At 52.0% G+C, this 5,927-nt stretch overlaps 1 long non-coding RNA gene across 1 annotated transcript; it reads right to left on the reverse strand.

The window, feature by feature from the left end:
- Positions 1 to 1,022: 1,022 nt before the first annotated feature.
- LOC115832288 lies at positions 1,023 to 5,351 on the reverse strand. Its single transcript, XR_004027703.1, has 3 exons — positions 5,226 to 5,351; positions 4,612 to 4,739; positions 1,023 to 1,665 (listed from the first exon to the last, which is right to left on the reverse strand). It is a non-coding gene; the product is annotated as an uncharacterized LOC115832288 (long non-coding RNA).
- Between the last annotated feature and the right edge of the window lie 576 nt (positions 5,352 to 5,927).

A 5,927-nucleotide genomic window follows, 5' to 3' on the forward strand; every position in this document is an offset into this window, starting at 1 on the left:
GGTTCTCCATAGAAAAAGAAGAAACAGGAGAGAGAGAGAGAAAGAGAGAGAGAGAGATTAATAGAGAGAGGGGGAAAAAGATTTATCTTAAATAATTGGCTTACATGAATGTGGTAGGCTGGCAGGTTGGAGATCCAGGGAAGAGTTGTAGTTCAAGTCCACAGGCAGTTTTCTGGCAGAAATCCTTCTTCTTCAGTCTTTTTCCATTAAGGGGGAGGTCAGTTTTTTGTTTTTTTGTTTCTATTAAGACTTTCAACTGATTGGAGGAGGCCCACCCATTTTATGGTTGGTAATCTGTTTTACTCAGTCCACTGATTTAAATGTTGATCTCATCTAAAAAATACCATCATAGAAATATCTATAATAATGTTTAATCAAATGTCTGGGTACCATGGCCTAGCCGAGTTGACTCATAAAATTAACCATCATACTATCATTCTGACAAAATGTGTCTCCTGCAGGAAGGGGCTGTGCAGGACAAAGATGAGCCTGAGGACAGCACCAACTAAGGGTATAGAGAAGGGGCTGTGACACCAAAATCTAACATGCTCCAAGGCAGCACCAGTGGAAGTAAAGAGGCCCATTTCCTTCCAAGGAGACTAGATCCAGAGCTGCTCCAACTTAAGCATGTATGTGAACCACCAGCCTCCTGATCCAGGAGGTCTGGATGTGGGCGTGAGAGTCAGCAGTTCTCACAAGGCCCCGGTGGCTGCCTGTGCCGCTAGTCTCTGGGCCATACTTTGAGTAGCAGGGTGCAGGGCCTCAGAGCCTAGATTCCTAGGTCTCATGCCAGCTGTACTCTTCATTTGCTATGTAACTTTGAGCAAGGGAGGTATTTAACCTTCCAGAATCTCAGTGTCCACACTGATAAAGTGGGAGGTAACAATATCGACTTCAAAAGGTGATTGTGAGATTAAAAGAGAAAATGAACATGAAGTATGTGGATAGTTTGAGCTCAATAAAAGCTCTTAGCTACTGTCATTATTATGGGCACCTGATTTTTAAAGAGTATAAGTCAGGTAGGATATAAATAAATCTTACACTTGGTGATCAGCATGGGGAAAGGACCTAAACATACAGCCACAGGAAAAAACGTTGATAAAATTGAAACCATTCACCCTAGAGAGGAACAGATGTAGGAAGGAGGTGGGAGGGAAATGGAGGCCCAAAAGAGGTGATGAAAAGCTTCCTGAACATACTTGAAATGGAGTGTTCGTGGAAATAAAGTGAGAATTATCCTGCAAGCCTCCATGAAATTAACAAAGACCAAGATGTGGAGCTTCCTGGTAAGTCAAAATGAGATCAGTGACAAAGCTTGGGAGTATCCAAAGCCGACCAGAAATGAAGAAGGTTGTGTGGACTGAGTTGTCCACCTACCACCAGAGGCACGGCAGCGGACTGTGCCACCACTCCTTCACCAGAAAGCCAACAGGCTATTGCCACAGATTCATGTGACAACTGCCCACACCCTCCAAGCACTTCTGGAACTCCAGAGCAACTCTGTTGATGTCTCTCCCGGAGCATGGCCTCATTCCTGCATGCAGAGTCCTGGCACGCCAGCTCTGCTGTCCAAGGGCCACTCCTGGGGGACAGTTGGCACATTCCAAGCTTAGTCATGATGCATCAGACAATTCATTCAGATTTCTTCAATTCCATTATCAGGCCCTGTGGGAGCCAAATGGGAAAAAGAATCAATGCATATGCTGGCCGGGGAAGCAGCAGTGTCCAAACAGCCTGCCCCCCATGAAAACATTGGCCTGTCCTTTCCCCAGACCCCCAGACCAGGACTACCATGATGCCAGGACAGTCAGACAGTCACACTGTCCCATCTGACAACCACTGCTACACAGGCCATCTGCTCCATGGCCTCGGGGTTGCCCCTAGGCCTCCTCCCCACGTCTCAGCAGTAGCAGTGGCCCCCAGGAGCAGCCCCACTCTGCTCCCCTCTCTGGGGCCTCCACACTGCTCTGCATTGCCCATGTGCTTGTGAGGTCATCGAACCTCTTGGAACCTCAGGTTCTTCATCTGAAAAATGAGAACAAGGATAAGAATAATACCTACCTCACAGGGATGTCATGAGGTTAAAAGAGATAAAGATACACAAAATATTTAACCTGATTCTTGGCATTTGATACTGCAGAAATGTGGGCATTGCACCCCATGAGAGAGATATCCTACCCTGCTACAGACGAGGCTCTAAGCAAGTGTTCATCAAACTGAATCCTGCTGGAGAATACTCATGGCTCCCGGGTCTGAACTAAAGCAGATACCGGAGGGGAGGCAGTTGCCTCCCTCACCTCCTCACCCTTCTCAGCAGGAGCCAAGGTCACAAAGCTGGGGCCTCACCCTCTAAGCCCTACCCAGGGCTTAGAGACAGGAGCTCTGCAGGGTTGCAGAAGCCCAGAGCTTACGCCAAGGGAGCTGCTTCAAATCACAGCTCCTTCCAGGCACCTCCCCAGCAGGCCTTGCTCCCAGCTCTGTCAGGCTCAAGCAGCTTTAGTCTGAATGTTCTGGCCTCGGCCTGACGCTCCCCTGCCCTCGATTAAAGGGCCACCCCAGCCCACTGTCTGACCTATCGATTGGGACAGATCTGAGGGTGGCTGTGGCCTTGGACCCCCAATCCCCAGCCAGCCCAGGCTCCTGCCACTAGGCTTATTCGGGACAACTCAGTTAACAGTTGGACATCTGTCGTGTGCCAGGCTGTGTGCTAGGAACAGGGGAGAACCAGTGCTTGGTGTGCAGAGGGAGGGAGAGAGATGGCAGCACCAACACCTGTCGCCTGGGGTGGCTGGGCATGTCCACAGGGACCTCTCACAGATTCTGTAACAATGCAGATTCGTAGGGCTCCTGGAAATGCTTGCATGGGGATACAGGGCACTTTCCTCAGAGAGGAACTTACAGACCAGTGGAGGAGATGTGCTCCCAGCAGAAGACAGAGACAGGGGAACACGGGTCAATCCTGGTGGGGTGGCAGGCATGAGCACCTGAAGCAGGGAAACATTTGTAGAGGGTCTTTCAGTGCCTGGAATCTGAAACTGGCAGCCCAGGATGCTCAGAGAAACACTGACTGGAAAAGGAAGACATGCGCCTGCAGGTGCTGCTGTGTCCTGGAAGCTTCCATGGAGTAGAGGGCGATCTTAGAGCTCACCACCTCCACCAAAACCCACCCCAAGGGGAAAGGCAGGTGTCATCTCAACCTCCTCCCTCCTTCAGAGCTGGAGACCCCAAATCATTCAGGCACCCACCCTCCTCAAGCCTACCGGAGGGCCACAGGGACAGGGCTCCTTGCAGGGGGGCTGGGCCATCGCACCCACATCTGGATGCTGCACCCTGGGGGTGGGCATCCCAGGGACAGAGCTGAGAGAGCCTCGGGGTGGGTAGAGCTGGAGCTCTGGAGCCTGAGGGGGGAACCTGCCTGGCCCTGGACTCCTTGCTATGAGCGACGATAAATTTCCTCACTGACTATGCCCCTTGACTTGGGGTTTTCTTACTGACAGCTGCAGGCCTTCTGAGAGACATAGGGACCCTATCTCCTCTCCTCTCCCTACGTCATGCTTGAAAAACATCCAGACCCTATCCAAACTAGGGTTGCCAAACAAAACTAGGGCTAGCAAATGAAAATGCTGGGTGCCCAGTTAGATTCAAATTTTGGGTAAACAATGAGTAATTTTTCTAATATATTATGTTTTGTGCTATACTTGAGGCATACTTATACTAAAAACATTACCCATTGTTTAACTGAAATTCTATTTTAAGCAAGCACCCTGTGTTTTTTCTGGCAACCCTATCCCAAATCCCTCATTTCTCTCGCCTGGCAGCACACCACCCTCCAAAATGGTTTGTCACCAGGAGAGGCTTCTGAGATGGCACCCAAGCACCCCCTGAGGTGGCCTGGGAGGGGTCAGAGAGCCCCGTTGAACCCCTGGCACCTCCTCATTGCTGTGGGTTAGGGCTGGAGGGGGCCCGGTAAATGGCCTTCTCTTGCCTGCTAGGTCCTAACAATGGTGAAGAGAGAGAAGTGAAGAGGAGGAGAGACCGAAATATCGCCTTAGCAGCTGAGAAAGCTGATTTGGGGGAATAGGGCTGAGAGCTGCAAGCACCTGGGCCTTCTGATATCGAACCCCAGAACTCGACAAATCACCTACTCTGTTCCCGCAGCCCTGAACCCTCTCAGTCCTGCTCCAGGGCAGCTCAGGCAGGGGAGGGAGGCTGCCACTCTCCTGGCTCACTCTGTGATCAAGAACAGTAGCAACCCAGGCACCCTGCAGGCGGGAGAAAAAGATGAGGGTTCCTGAGACCTGTTTCTTCTCCCAAATTCACCTATCAGCAAAATCATTCATCCTACCTATCCCCTTGGGAGAAGAGAGGTCAGGAATATTGGGCTACTGACGGGACTCCACGTGGAGGCATCCACCGCTCTCATTGGCAGCACTAGGGGAACCCCGTCGGTCCCCACTGGTGGCAGGCCACTCACAGGAACACCCTTTGATGAGCCAGCCTGGACCATGTAGTCACCAGTCAAAAGAAGTCCTGGCCAACAAACACAGCTCACTTCCCAACCTGTGCCTGCCTCAGTTTCCTCATCTGTGAGAGGGGGAGAAGAGCACTCACCTGGGCTCGTTCATGGATATGCCTGCAGCACACCTGGCGCACAGAGAGGGCTCACGAGGGCTGTGGCTGTTACTATCCCTGGCTCTGACATGGAGGGGAAGTGGGGGTGACGAAGCAAGGACAAGGCCCTTGAAGGGGAGAGAAGAGAGGAAGAAAGGGAGAGTTTAGCTGGGCTAGTGTAAGACCTCTGCTTGGAGGGCTGCTGGGGGTCGCGCAGTTTCAAGGAGGAAGAGAGATAAACAGATGAAGACATCAGTCTGGCCTCCCAGGTGTGGCTGGTGTGGAAGCAATGAATGGGGGGAAGCACCTTGTCCTCATCACACCCATAGAACCAGATGCTCTCAGGGTGCTGACAAGCTCGAGATGCAGGAGCTGAGGCCACTTCCTGGGGAAGTGCAGAGACTGGCACAGCTAGCGGGGAACTTGGAACCCCCACCAGGCAGGCTGTGACTCAGAGGGTGGCTCCAGGCCCAGCCGGAACAGGGATGTTCACCGGGACTCAAACAGAAACCACAATAGACCAATGGACAGAGACAAGGAGGGAGGATAAAGGGCAGCAGTTGTCACATGGATACCCCGAGTTCATGCTGGATTTCAGGCTTACTAACACTTACCCTCAGTCGTCCATTCAATGAAAGTTGATTGTCTCACCTGCTGTGGGCTCTGGGGATAAAAGAGTAAATGTGGCAGCCATGGCCCCAGCCTCTGTGGGACAGCATTCTCACACATGAAGCAACTGCACATTGTGGAAAGTGTCTGAAGGAAACATAAGCGCTGAGACAAAGAATCAAAGAAATATGGCTTTCTTTGGTGGTGAGGGGCCTCACCAAGAAGTGACATGTGCACTAGGCTCTAATGGAAATGAAAGCTCCAGCGCTGGGAAGAACTTTTCAGGCAGAAGACGCAGCAAGTGTGAAGACCCTAAGGGGGAAAAGGGCAGGAGGATCTAGGCAGCAAGGCCAGTGCCCAGCCCTGTGCTGGTGTGAGGAGCAGCTCAGCCCAAGGCTGGGGTGACGCCTGCTGGGCAAAGGGCCAAGAGTGGGGTCAGGGGCATGGTCAGGAAGATGGCTCCTAAACGTCCACTCATCTGGGAGGAGTCAGTCACCACGGGGTAGGAAAGCATGGTGGGACAAAGTGTCAACTGAGTGCCAACTTGTGACACCGAGGTCCTCAGAGGAGGACGGCTCCCTGAGGGTTGGAGGTCTCCAGAAGACTTCTTGGAGAAACCTCCCGGAGGACCCCATTTGGACAAGTTGGAGATGTCAAACGGATGCGAGCAACAAAAGACAGCAGTGGCCCCTGGCTGTCTGTGCAGG

This window comes from Nomascus leucogenys, chromosome 3 (assembly GCF_006542625.1).
Source record: "Nomascus leucogenys isolate Asia chromosome 3, Asia_NLE_v1, whole genome shotgun sequence".
Taxonomy (NCBI): domain Eukaryota; kingdom Metazoa; phylum Chordata; class Mammalia; order Primates; family Hylobatidae; genus Nomascus; species Nomascus leucogenys.